This window comes from Triturus cristatus, chromosome 5_2, assembly GCF_964204655.1.
Source record: "Triturus cristatus chromosome 5_2, aTriCri1.1, whole genome shotgun sequence".
Lineage (NCBI taxonomy): Eukaryota > Metazoa > Chordata > Amphibia > Caudata > Salamandridae > Triturus > Triturus cristatus.
In genome coordinates, this window is record NC_140588.1 from 112,155,710 (window position 1) to 112,170,744 (window position 15,035).

The window sequence follows — 15,035 nt, forward strand, 5'->3', positions numbered from 1 at the left end:
TATTTCAGAGAACAGGTTTTTATCATTTAGGAAAAAAACTGTGCTACACTAAAAAGCAGTGCAAAGACAAATTGCTACCTTATAAGTTGAATATTCAATGCTTAAATGCAGACAAGTCGGTGTAGCTTGAGGCACTTCCCCAAGGATTTAGCCCCTAAATAAAGCATTTAAGCATTGGATATTCAACTTATAAGGTAGCATTTTAATGAATACACAACAGAGCTCCATAAATATGACCACAGTGGACAAAAATCTAATAGATGTCTCTGAATACTACAGACACAACTAAAAGTCATTATCCAGTTCATCGTTTTGTGTCATAGTGATTCGTAAGAACATTTTTATCTAAAGCTGAGTGCAGTTGCACCGGTGAGTCTTGGAACATAATAATTTTGTATGGTAGACACAGGGTGCATGAAGAGACTAGCTATTGGAATGAATGATCATGTTTTGCCTAAATAGATGCACGGTGTGAGTTGATGGTTGTTGCACTTATAGCTCGAGATAAGCCCTTGTTAATAAGATTAAAAAGAACTGGTGTTATTTGTGAATTGCTGTATATATATAAGTTGATCACTGTGTGGAAATTGATATATGTGTTTATTTGTTTTTATTTCACCATATAGGTCAATATAGGACCCAGTTTTTTAACAAAGAGGAGAAAAAAGATATTGTCCCAACGAAGGTGCTTCTATTGTCAATATACCATTGAAACGCGTTGACGCTCAGGTATTGTGTTAAATTTGGATAAGTCAGCAATGTGCTACAGACAGGGAACTTAGACCCATGCTTGATGCTGCCTATGTAGATATCCAAATTAATGTTTAGAAAGACATAGCGAATTGTCTTTTTCATATTCTCCTTTTTATCAGTGGTTTTGAAATTTGAGTTTGGGAATTATGTGTTTTAATCTTGGTTTGTTTATTGTGCATATTAATTTATATGTTTTTTTATTGTGATCGAACCTATATGTGCAGTACATATTCATGTATTTGTAATATTGATTAAAATGTATTGATCTTTTTATAAGAAGTTGTATCCAAAGGGAACATTTCTTTTAACTTTATGGTTGTTGGGGACACTTTATAGGCCACGTTCTGCTGGGCACACCATAGCAGCGCATGCTCATGTCAGGTGTGGCAGAGGAGGTGGTCTGTCGATGTCAATCGTGAGGAGGGGGTGGTGTTCCCTTGGGCAGCAGTGGACACCAGCTGCAGGCAGTGCTGGCGATGGTATGACTGGGATGGAGGCTGGCCAGGCTGGTTGGCTAAGAATATGGAGGCATGTGCCTCCTCTTCAACCTGCTCAATGGCCACCAGTAGTATACCGCCACAAGAGCCTCCGTCCTCAAGTGCCACAGCCGGGTGGCTATTTCCTGCTGAGATCGTTGCCTTCCAACAGTAGGAGTAACTATAGCAAGAAAGAAAAAAATATAAAACACAAATTGTAATGCTTAGTGCAAAAACGTGATTATAGTAAAGTGACAAAGTAGCAGAATCTTACTGGTCTGCTAGGGCCATTAGACATTTTGATGTGATTAGTCACAGGGCCAAGTTTTCCCCACACATGCATCACATATTAATGCAATACCACTGAATGCAAGGGGTTTAGACAAAATATCAGCATAATCAAAAGTGATTTTCATTTAAAAGATTTCATAGTGCAACTAAACAGACACCTTGAGTGTTATGAATTACCTCTCATTAATGAGTAAGGCATATATACTGCAAAAGTCATAGGGCCTGATTCACAGAACTAACTTAAGACAAAATCCTAAACTTACTACCATTTTGGTATTCACAGAAGGCACTTACTCATTTTGGTATTCACAGAAGGCACTTACTCATTTCGGTATTCACAGAAGTTAGGAGTCCTAACTTTAGGACTTCTAAATGCCTTCTGTGAATACCAAAAGTCTTAAAATTAGGATTTTTCTCAGTTTAGTAGTAGTAAAGTTAGGACTCCTAACTTTAGGACTCCTAAATGTCTTCTGTGAATACCGAAAGTCTTAAAATTAGTATTATTCTCAGTTTAGTAGTAGTAAAGTTAGGAGTCCTATCTTTAGGACTCCTAAACTGAGAAAAATCCTAATTTTAAGACTTTCGGTATTCATAGAAGGCATTTAGGAGTCCTAAAGTTAGGAGTCCTAACTTTACTACTACTAAATTGAGAAAAATCCTAATTTTAAGACTTTCGGTATTCACAGAAGGCATTTAAGAGTCCTAAAGTTAGGAGTCCTAACTTTACTACTACTAAACTGAGAAAAATCCTAATTTTAAGACTTTCGGTATTCACAGAAGGCATTTAGGAGTCCTAAAGTTAGGACTCCTAACTTCTGTGAATACCGAAATGAGTAAGTGCCTTCTGTGATTACCAAAATGAGTAAGTGCCTTCTGTGAATACCAAAATGGTAGTAAGTTTAGGATTTTGTTTTAAGCTAGTTCTGTGAATCGGGCCCATAGTATACCTGATAATATATGTGCAAAATTATTGCGGGCATGCTGGCAGGTCTGCTGCTCTGCAGAATATTTCTGGGGCAGCTGTAATGGAGAATTTATTAACTTACTATAATTAATTCCAATGGCCCTTGTCTTCTTCCACTGATTCTTCAATTCTATCCTTCCTCCAAACATAAAGGCAGATTGAACTCCATCACATAGGTGACATGTAATGATATCACATCCACCATAAGTAGACAGTGCGCAGAATATATAAATGCGCTCACTGCAGTACAGGAATCAGGATATATTTTATTTGGCATGTTTGTCACAGAGTATCCCATCCTCCAAACTCTAAATCAGTCACCTAGTCCCACATTACACCCTGGCCTCAACCACAAATAATTTTCAACCAATATCTTGACTCTGCAGTAAGTAAAGATTCTCTACTGAAATGTAAATCAGACAGATTACTCTAGCTAGAGGTGTAATTATAGAATAGTGGTGTGTCACTGATCCTGTGCTGCACTTTTGCTAAGACACGTTGGTTGATGAATGGCAACTTGACTAAAGAAAAAAATGAAAACAGGCGGAAATTTATCATGGAAGCCATGAAATTTAAGTCACTTGGGCCAAAAAATGTCACATATACCAAGATGGAATCTACTATTTTTTGGTAGGTTGGCATAGAAGGACTGAATTATACAATGAAGTACTAGTGGTAGATGACTGAGTGGACAGTGGGGACAGGGAGACACAGCTTGTTTTCAGTTTAAAATGAATTGCAAACTTCGTAATGGTGCACTATTAACAGAAGCAGATGCACATTTCACAGCCTACATTGCAGCGTCAAATTAAACCATGCTGCAGTTTTAGGTATCAGAAATTCTAAATGATGTGGACAAGTAAGTGACAGGTGGGATATCTGCCTCACTTAACAAATAAAGTATTGTCACTGAGAAAGCAAGGTGACTTTCCACTTGTCCCTGCCACCACTAGGACTGCTCCCTCTCCAACCACCTGGACCTCCTACGTCCCCCTCGTGCCTGACTGCTGGTGCTGGCTGCTGTCCTGGTGGTCTGTGTGGCTAGAAGAAAACATAAATTACCCATTTTAGCCATCAGATTTGCACCTAAGTGATTATATTGCACAAAGTACAACAGCAATACCTCACTACAGTTTAGTTAGCAGCATCTTCTATCAAAACTGTCACTTTGGAAGGTTTCTTGGTTGACAGCATGTTAAAAAAACAGGTAGTCAAGCTAACCACAAAACCTTTTTTACCTAATGGAGGCACAAGTCTACAAAATGATGAGAGTTACGGGCAATGAAGGGGTAGAAACGAATGGTCAATGAAGGACATATGCTATTGGGTGGTAATAAGATTTCAATCCTTTACTGCCATGCTGTGCTTTCATGAAAACCGCTGGTATACTGTATAGATAAGAAAACATGACCATAGCCACTCTGTCTATTTTTGACTTTTTGATCACAAAAGCCTTCTCAACCAACTGTTTGATCAGTAATTTACTTGGGTCTGCGATCTTCTTCACCGTAACAAAAATCTGTTCTCTTAGTCTTACAGTACCACAAGACATGTAACAGAGAAGCGAGGGAAAGCTTACTAAAAATGAGAGCAGAAGAAAGCTGCAGAAGGGAGAAAGTCAACTGCAGAAAGAGGAAATATAGAAAAACAGGTTTATGCAAGGATAAAAAACATTAGATAGGGGAGTTCAAATAAAGTATGTAGTATAAAAAATAAAAAATACACAATACCAAATTAATTTACTAGTTGGGAGAGTAAAAGTAATAAATTATAATAAACAGGGCTTTCTGGGGAAACTATCTACTGCTGCTGCTGTGGTGCTGGTGGTGGTAGTCCCACCCAGAGCTATACTTGTGGTAGCATCCGCTTCACCCTCAGATGCCCTCTTGCTCCTGGGAGCTGATATAAGAAATAAAGAAGATTAAAAAAAAATGATTACTGTTACTCTCTAGAAAAAAAATTGACAAGCACATCATTCTACTTTCTAAATTAGAAAACCTATTCCCAGTGTCCTAAAGGTGCAGTTATATTTTGAACTACTCATGCATTGCATCCAATGGCCTTTGCTTGTCCTCCCCTCCTTTGACAGGTCAATCCAGTCTCATTTTACAAAGCATACTGCACATCAGGATGATACAGGGGTCTGTATGAGCTACATACAGGCACAGAGAAGAGGCTAACACTCTGATATACTACTACCTTAATAATGGCAGGACAGGGCTCAACATCCCTTCTTAAATCAGCTCAAGCAAGCACCGGGCAACTGGCTAGCTCACACTGAAACAGAATCCAGAAGGCATCATTCATTTGACATCCACTCCACTCCTACGGTGCAAAACCCTCCCTGTCAGGCAGGCAGTGACACCATGCACCACTACTCTCAGGGCCTAGATCTATCAAGGGTTTGTTGTTTGTTGTTTGTGTTGGTGTCCTTGCCTATAAGGATAGCTTTTGTGCAGGGAGGTGTCCACTTCTTGCACAAACAATCCCAGGTGTCATGTATTGTATGTGACATACTTAGAAAATGTTGAAGGGTACCTGCATTGGCAAAGTTGGCTCACTTGGTTAAACCATCGTAGTGTGAGAGCAGGAATGCAACACCTCTAGATAAAACAATAAATATGTCACATTCCTACCCTCTCCCTTTGATGCAGCACATCAAGTTGTTTTGCTGCCCAGTGTGAAATAAATTATAATGACTCTGTGCCCTGATTCTCTCCCTGCAAAGTGTATAGATGATAAACCCTGGTGTATCACTACATCACGTGCCCACTTCGTTCAGAAGAAAGAGAGAGGACACAACTGCAAATACTCCCTGATGCTAAAAGTAGGGGTGGGCAATAATTCTGCTCTGCTGGTAGAGTTTTCAGACTTTTGCCCACTCTACATAGATTTGTAACGCAGATTTCTGGCAAAACTCCACCAACCGCTGAATGGCCAAGTTTTTACTCACTCGGAGCTCACCAACATTAAGTTGGTGAGCGTAAACGAGAATTGGCATCCCCTAGCATGTGTTTGGGTGCTAGACCGGGACACGGACAGATTTTCACAACGTCAGTTGCAGGCAGTCTCTACTTTTCAGGGTGAGAAAGGTGCCACTCACTGTGAGAAAACTGCAGTTTGAGTAGAAAATGTACTCAAGCAGCATCAAATTAGCAGCGACCTCGAGAGCCAAAAATCCACACAACATGCAGATTCCACCACCAAAAATCTACAGAATCTTGAGGAGTTTTTATGTAACTCCGCGATTTCTTCTCACCCCTAGCTAAAAGTGCATTTATTTAGGTGAGTGACACACACTAACATTAAAAAATCACTTGCCCAAGCAATGTGTCATGCTTATAAATAAAATGCCCTTTTTGCACCAGAGGGCACATGTGCTTGCAATAATTGTTGCAAAGGTGTATATATATATATATATATTAGCTGGGACCTGCTGACGGACATCACAGAAACTCACTTATCAAAGTTTAAATATTACCAACTATCAAGTTGGATAAGCTCAATAACAGAACCTTTTGAGGGAAACCAGCAACTGGAACTTAAAATGATTGGATCTGGCCCCCAGAAAAAAGAAGTCTCATTGTGGTACTGGTCCCTAATAACAGCGGGAGAAGAACATTTCACGACTCCAGAATCGACCTGGGGAACCTCACTGCCGACTACAGATCTTTTGAACATATGGCATGCATCAACGAGAAAATGTTGGGATATTATCCAGTCCGCCGCACTAAGGAGAAATCATATTTTCACTATTCATAGAGCTTATTGGACCCCAAAGAAACTTTCAAAATTCAAAAGTCAACAACAAGCGAAAAAATGTCCAAAATGCGGGGAAGATAAGGCAGACGATATCCATATGTTTTTGCAGTGCCCCCAGCTCGAAGACTTCTGGATAAAAGTTGGTAAGACTCTGACGGATCTCTTCGGCAAACAAATACCTGTAAGTATGGAACTGGTGTTTTTTGGGATCCATAAAACAGAGGTAAATACAAGTAATCTAGGCCTAAAACAAGAGAACCTTCTTTTCATATTAATACTTTTGGCGCGTAGAGAAATATGTATAAACTGGGTTTGTACTACTCCACCTAACCATTTAGATTGGTGGAAATCAATTGGTAGAGTTAACAAATTGGACAGAAGTGGAAGACCTAGAAAAAAATACAACTTTTGGGAATTATGGGAGTGCTTTCACAATTCTTATGACCAAAATCAAGTCCAATGATTTTACTACTGGCAATACTCCAAACGATTAAGGGCTATTGGTCTCCTTGAGGTGTCGAGGTGATAAACAGATCTCCAGTTGCAAGGAAAACTCATTGTTGATGAAACTTTGAGTCGTGGCCTTAGGAACCCGAAACGATAGCACTGGTCTCCTATATCAAAACCTGACACATGTATTGCAAAATGAGGACAATAAAAAAATAAAAAAAAGGTGTATATATATATATATTACCTACTGGCACTCGCCAGTAGGTAGTTATAGTTAGGACCTAGTTACTATAGGAAAATGGCAATATTCTATTTGCAGTAACTTTGGCGCCGATTGATGAATCTTCATGAAATGTTTCAAAACTAATTCTTTGTTGAGATCAGCTCCTATGTTGAAAGTTTGGGGGTGATTCATCAAGGGACGGCCAAGAAAAAAGGGGGTCCCAAAACGTGTTTTTTCAATGTTAATTTCCTTAGGAAACTTTAGACAAGGCTACACGTCGAATGGGTGAACGGAATTACCCCAATTTTGGCAGTGAGAAGGGTCTTGGTCTAGAAAGCACGCTTTTGTTTATTTGGTGTAAATCCGTTCAGTAGTTTTTGAGAAATAGCAAAATTTACAGATATCAATATTTGGGAATTCTGCCATCTGATTGGCTGAGGCGTTATGAGCATGAGCTTGCTGCTGATTGGCTGCGAGCACTGCAAGCGTTTGCAACTAGGAAGTGTTGGCCGCCATTTTGTGATTCCGTTGAAGCGAGTAAGGGGGAAAAGGGCAAAAAATGTGGGAAAGAGGAGGGTAGGGGCACTGTAACCTCTGTGGGGTGTTTAGGGTGTGCTATAGAGGGGGTGCAAAGCGAACTGAAAGTGCTGGGTACGGAAATTAAGTGGGGTATTGCGTCGTCTAATGCTGCTAAGGTGAGCTGCTGCGGGAACATTGTAACTTGTGTGTGGTGCTTAGGGGGTGTTATACAGGGAGTGCGAAGGTAAATGTGCACGTATCAAATCAAATGGGTGTTTGTAAAGCGCAAACTACTCACCCCTACGGGTCTGAAGGCCCTCGAGGCCGGCGTGGAAATTATGTGAGCTATTAAGTGAGCTATTGCCCAGAGTCACATGGTGCTGAGCTGAGGTGTCCAAAGGTGTCCTTCATAAGCATTTCCAAACCTACCCCAGTCCATGTGCCTAGGTCATTTCCACCACAATGCACAATCATGAGGTCAGGGTGTGGAAGATGCAAAGAGGTTTTAACCAAAGGTAGCAATTGGTGCAACTTCAATCTTCTCTGTGTAAACCATTTAATGTCTAAATTTTGTAAACCTAGGTCTAAGTTAATACGTCTGTGTTCTGCATACCTCTTGCACCTGAAAATATAGCTATATCCTACGATCCACACTAGCATTTTGAAGGTATGGTTGGAAGGTATGGAAAGATTTTTTTTTTTCACAAACAGAGAGTGAGAGAATAAACAACGCGGTTGCGTTCTCCCAAATCAACTTTTTATCACAAAAAGCAACCACTGTTAAACTGGCAGAATAACCAGATTCAGGGAAGTGTTGGAATGTTATTCAACTATCTACTTCTCAGGTGGAATATCAAAGATATTGAAGTAAAAGCCTCACTCACATAATAGTGACATGCTTCATCATAGGCAGTTACTCCACACCCAGAGAAGATGGTACTCTCTGGGCGGACTCAACCAAAGATATAATGGGAGTACTTAGATAAATAACCAACTGGTTAAGCAGGGAACCAGATCAGATTAAAAATACCTATGAGTGTACCCTTTTTCCGAATCCTTTATTCCTAGGCACTCATGGTATCGCTAAAAACTTATTATTGGGGTTCTTTTGAACTTGATTCTGTTCAATTATACCCTCAACCGTGTGCCAACATGTTTCGGCCCATATGGTAGCCCAATCGGGTCTGGGGGCCTTCGTCAGGGCGTTATATCTCTGTTCCTTATACTCTAAGGTCCCTGCGGTGTAGCCGTACATGTGTTACATGCAACCCATCAATACGTGAGGCCTAATGCACTCACCTATCCGTATATTGTCTCCAACTTCAGTAGATTTTCTATGGGACATAGAACAAACAATGTCATATATTTCTTAGTAGGATATAAAATAATCCTGTCTACAGCCCATCTCGTGCTCGTAGTCATTGATTTATAGTTGGAGTGTTGGTGTGCCACCTGTCTATGTGCTCGCTAATTAGGGCTTAGTGTGATTCATTATCCAAACCATTTTACCAACAGCCACATCACCACCACATATATTCACCACACAACGTGATCAACATCCTGTTGGTGTTATCTATGAGTGAAAGAATTGTGACTCTATATTTTATCTTAACCACCGATCCTACTGATCTACATTTAAATTTTTATTTCTATATCGTGTTGTTTTTTATTTTATACAAAAATGAGCTGGGATCGAGTGTATCGCTTTTACCCAGTATAGTACATCACAAAGACGCTCACCTACTGTCCGATGCCTACTAGCATCATGCGGATCTCATGTGTTCAGGTGCTGTCCTGTAGTCAAACACTGCATAAAAAGTATGTATCTGTATAAAGGCATTTCTTATATGGTCATCACGCTACAGCCCCTGTGCTTTTGTTACCATGCTTATCTACAAGTACTTCCATGGTATTTCTGTGCTAGTGTTACATCTATGTTCCATCAGCAATTTACCCCCGCTAGTAGTTTCAGAGGTTTCACCTATGTATCAGTCTGTTTTTTTGAAAGTCATGCCCTTTTGCTCTCTCTACTTGTTTGGTAATACATTCCTCATTGGTATGTTATTTGTTTCCGGGACTTCTTGTCCCTATTTGTTTAGAATCAATGCCTCTCTCACTCCTAACCTTCATGCTATGGCGAGGGAAGAAGGCAGATTGTCACTCGCATAAATGGATTCGTTTCTACCTTAACGTTACATCATGCGTGTCTTAGGGAAATCAACCCCCTCTGTCTGTTATGTTTGAATACCCCTCTCGTTTTCAATCAGCATACTTTGGCAAGTTCTATGGAAAAACCGTTAGTCACTCATATTCCTGGGATTATCTCTATCTTAGCGTTAGATAGTTAGGGTCTTAAAGCATTGTACTTTGGTATGCGCACCCTCCCGCTCACTTACTTCGTCAAGGACACCGCACCGCCGTTTCACCTAATCAACCACATCGTCCGCCGTCGGAGATGTGTATGCGGTTGTTTCGGCTTTTAAATGATGTTACCCAAACTCATTGGTGGGCTGTTCTGTCCCCTGACGTATTCTCTATGGTTGAGAAACGTGATATCAGCTGATGTTCTGACGTATATAAGGCTGAACTACAAGATTTCTGGGAAATGTAGTTCCGTATACTCCGATGTATGGTGTTCTATCCCCCTCGTATCAGAGTACCTGTGTTTCAATTTTTTTTAAAACTTATGTCAAGGCATTGTGCACCATTCAGAGGGATATTTTTCGGGGTATGAGGCTATAATTTGGCCGTTTAGGAATGAACTTGAGTGACTCACTGTGTAAAATATTGGCCCGTGATGGGGAGTTAATTGTATACTGACCTGCTGGGGCCCTCGTAATCCGCCCGCCCATGGTGAATAATCATAATCCTTTTGTTAGTATGTTGCTTTAGTTGTTTAAACGTGACAGTCTTGATCAATCGTCTCATTTGCCCGACCTCTTAGACACTAGTCACGTGTGTTCTCGATTTCTCTACAACAGGGTCCAACCCCGTGTCTAATATACCACCCCAGTTCTTGTGTTGTACATATGGGGGCTGTATTTTATTACAGATACTTGTATTTCTGCCTCCTTATTTTATCATACTATTTTATGCTAGCACGCTTTCCTTTCTCTTTAGATGTTAAACAGCTTCTATAAGGATGGCATATTTCGAGATTGCTTGCTGTCAGTGTTCAATATATATTCATCTTCTTTCCGGCTGTTCGTTGTGTTTATATTGCCCAGATTCCAGGGATATTTTTTCTGTGACTAAGTTAGGTCATGGAACACCATGGAATTTCCTCGTTAAGACCTGACGTTGTACTTGACAAGCGATAAATCCACCTCTGTTCTAGTTTCAGTAGTTGTTTTTCATTACAGCTGTCTGGTAGTTTTTCAATTACCGTCCAGGTGAAGTCATTTTCATTGTGTCTCTGTGTTTGGAAGTGTCTCATCATTTTGGTAATTGTTTTGCCGCATCTAAATGTACTGCGGTGCTCATTGATTCTGATCTTCACTTTTCGCTTAGTCATACCAATGTATATCTTCTTGCAGATACACGTGATTAAGTATACTACATTGTGGCTGTTGCAGTTACTGAAAGATCTTTGTTCCCACGGAGTTCTTAAGCCAACGTCGATTGTTTTGCTGGATGTTGTTAGTCTGCATACACTGCATGATCCACAAGGGAAGTGTCCGACTACCTCTGGTAAGTTCCAAAGTGTACTCTGTTGGCCTGTTTTGCATTGTTTCTTTTTCGGCCGGGTATGAACAACGGAGTCTTTGATTGATTTCCCTCTCTTGAATGCAAACAGTGGTTTCTCCAATTTCAAACCCCCCGAGTTCAGTGTTCTTCAATGTCGTAGAACAATGTTTTTTACTTTGTTGGAATCCGTTCCGTAGGTAGTCACACATACCAGTTTTTTGTCATCCGGTTTCTTTTTTGGTTCCAATAAGCCTTCTCGATTACAGTTTTTTGCCCTTTTATATGCTTGTTTTATCAGTTTTGTTGGATAGAATTTTATCTTCAATTTCTGTGTTAGTTTCTTAGCATGAGTTTCATAATTTGCTTTTTCAGTGCAATTTCTTCTTAGCCTTAGGAATTGGCCCACTGGCAAATTATCTCGAAGGGCTCTGGGGTGGAAGCTATCATATCTGAGTAGGTTATTGGTATCAGTTGGTTTATAGAACACTTCGGTTTTTAGTGTCCCCTCCGCTGGCCAGATCTTTAAATCCAAAAACGTGATGGAATCTCTCTCTAAAGTCATTGTGAACTTCAGGAATTCATCCCTGCTATTTAGCCAAACCAGAAATTCTTTTGCTTTGTCGGCATCTCCTTTCCAGATTATGAAGATATCGTCTATGAATCTCCTCCATACCCCCAAGTTGGATTGGTACGGATTTGTATCGTCGTAGATGAAGCGTGTTTCAAAATCATGCACGTACAAGCATGCTACGCTAGGTGCGCAGGTCATACCCATCGAAGTACCATGGGTTTGTAGGAAATACTCCCCTTCGAATTCAAAATAATTCCTGGTTAAGGCTAGTCGTCCACACTGGACCACAAAGTTTATTGGTGTTATTGATGTCCAGTTTTCCAGGCCCAGCAGTTTTTCAATCACTATAAGGGAAGCATCTTGGGGAATACTGGTGTATAGTGCTTCCACATCTAAGGTCATTAGATAATCAGTGGTTGGATCGAAGCTCAAAGTTTGGAGTTTCAATAGAATGTCTTGTGTATCTTTTAGGTAAGAGGGCATTCTTTGTACCATCGGTCGTAAGAAATGATTGGCGAATTTTGAGAGTGGTTCAAGTGCCGAACCGATGCCAGACACAATCGGTCTGCCTGGTGGTGGATGTATGTTTTTGTGTACTTTGGGGAGGATATAAAAGTATGGAGTTTTGGGGTCCATTTCTTTTAAAAAGTTTTCTTCTGCCTTGGTAATCCATCCCTCTTGTACTGCTTCCGAAACCATCTCATGTATTTCTAGTTTCAGATTCCCCGTTGGATCTCTTTGTAATCGTGCATAATTACGCTGGTCATTAAGTAATTTCATACATTCATTTCTGTACATCTCAATGGGTAGGATCACCGTTGCTCCTCCCTTGTCTGCTGGTTTGATTATGACATCCTGCATCTTATCAAACTCTGCCAGTGTCTGCCGTTCAATCAATGTGAAGTTGTTAAATCTTTGGTTGTTGTTGTCTTTTAATTGGTCGATTTCCAATGTTACTGCCTTCTCGAAGGCTAGTACGGCCGGTGGCATAGTATGGTTTGGGGGGATGAATTTGAATTTTTTCCGCAGGCCTGTATTTTTGTCTGTAATTTCAACCAATTCCTCCGGTCCCTCTGTTTCTGAGAAAAACACAGACAGACGAAGTCAACGAAAGAATTCGGCTAGTTCAATTCTTAGGTCAAAAAGATTTGACCGATTCATCGGAACGAAGCCTAGTCCTTTCTTCAAAACATTTTCTTGTTGTTTGGAGAGGATTCTGTTGCTCAAATTCAGTATTCCCGAGTGTTCTTGCTCGTGCTGGGTCTCGGTTCCTGTGCTGCCAGATCTTCTCTGTTTGTTTCCCATTGGACCCGCTGCCCTCTCCGATTGCCTCCTCCTCGTGTACGGCCTCTCCCTAAAAAAGGTTGCTGGTAGGGTTGCCATTGGTATCCAAAATGCGGTGGTTGGAAAGGTGCTTGCATGAAGGGGTTCCATCCAAACGGTGGTTGTTGTTGTATGCCTCCTTGCAGGTATATACCTCTATTCCTTCTTGAGCGGTTCCCCCTGTGCCTATAATTGCCTTTCTGGCCATCAGATGATGAATCGCTGGAGTAGTTCCCAGAGCCTGTACTTGCTATGTCAGAGACGTCTGAATTGTCCTTGTCAGTTGGGGTGTAATCCTCTCTCGAGTATGGAAATACATTCTCAAATTTAAATTTTTTTAAAATCTTTTTGAAATTTTGTAATTTTGGCTTGAGTGAGATATTCTTTATACTCATTGATTACTTTGTTGTTCTCATCCAATTTCTTCTTGAATTGTGCAATTGTGATTTGAGTTTTCAGACCATTTTCCAATGTTTTTATTTCAATAAGAAGGGCATCTGAGAGTCTTTTAGCAGTCTTAATAATTAGGACGAGCCAGTCCCTGCTGCATTTCCATGCAATCAAAGACCAGCTCCGTCTGAATTCAGGGTCATTCAGGAATATTCGTGGGGAGTTAGCCACAATCAGACCGTTGGGTGCTATATTGCCCCTCAAATATTCGGTCATGATGGCCCCGTGTAGTAAAGTTTTGAGTTGGGTCCGTTTTAATTCCGTTAGGGAATCCCAATCGCCATTGTTTTGGCTTACATATGTGAGTGTAGTATCAGAGATCAGTGATGGCATAGCTAAAATGGATGATATTTCATCTTCGTACCGATTTGGGAGTACGCAACCGCGTTGTTTATTCTCTCACTCACTGTTTGTGAAAAAAGAGTTTAGAGGGGCCTCCATAGCCCTGAGAGCTTTCAGAAACACACCCCTCTAGAGGAGGATTGGGACACCAAACATAGTTTGTATTAGGTGACCTAACAATAAAGAGCCGAGGGTACACTGATCACCCTACAGACTCGTAATCATCCTGTCACTATGGCTGAGGGACTAGCCTATGACGAAGATGAAATATCATCCATTTTAGCTATGCCATCACTGATCTCTGATACTACACTCACATATGTAAGCCAAAACAATGGCGATTGGGATTCCCTAACGGAATTAAAACGGACCCAACTCAAAACTTTACTACACGGGGCCATCATGACCGAATATTTGAGGGGCAATATAGCACCCAACGGTCTGATTGTGGCTAACTCCCCACGAATATTCCTGAATGACCCTGAATTCAGACGGAGCTGGTCTTTGATTGCATGGAAATGCAGCAGGGACTGGCTCGTCCTAATTATTAAGACTGCTAAAAGACTCTCAGATGCCCTTCTTATTGAAATAAAAACATTGGAAAATGGTCTGAAAACTCAAATCACAATTGCACAATTCAAGAAGAAATTGGATGAGAACAACAAAGTAATCAATGAGTATAAAGAATATCTCACTCAAGCCAAAATTACAAAATTTCAAAAAGATTTAAAAAAATTTAAATTTGAGAATGTATTTCCATACTCGAGAGAGGATTACACCCCAACTGACAAGGACAATTCAGACTTCTCTGACATAGCAAGTACAGGCTCTGGGAACTACTCCAGCGATTCATCATCTGATGGCCAGAAAGGCAATTATAGGTGCAGGGGGAACCGCTCAAGAAGGAATAGAGGTATATACCTGCAAGGAGGCATACAACAACAACCACCGTTTGGATGGAACCCCTTCATGCAAGCACCTTTCCAACCACTGCATTTTGGCTACCAATGGCAACCCTACCAGCAACCTTTTTTAAGGAGAGGCCGTACACGAGGAGGAGGCAATCGGAGAGGGCAGCGGGTCCAATGGGAAACAAACAGAGAAGATCTGGCAGCACAGGAACCGAGACCCAGCACGAGCAAGAACACTCGGGAATACTGAATTTGAGCAACAGAATCCTCTCCAAACAACAAGAAAATGTTTTGAAGAAAGGACTAGGCTTCG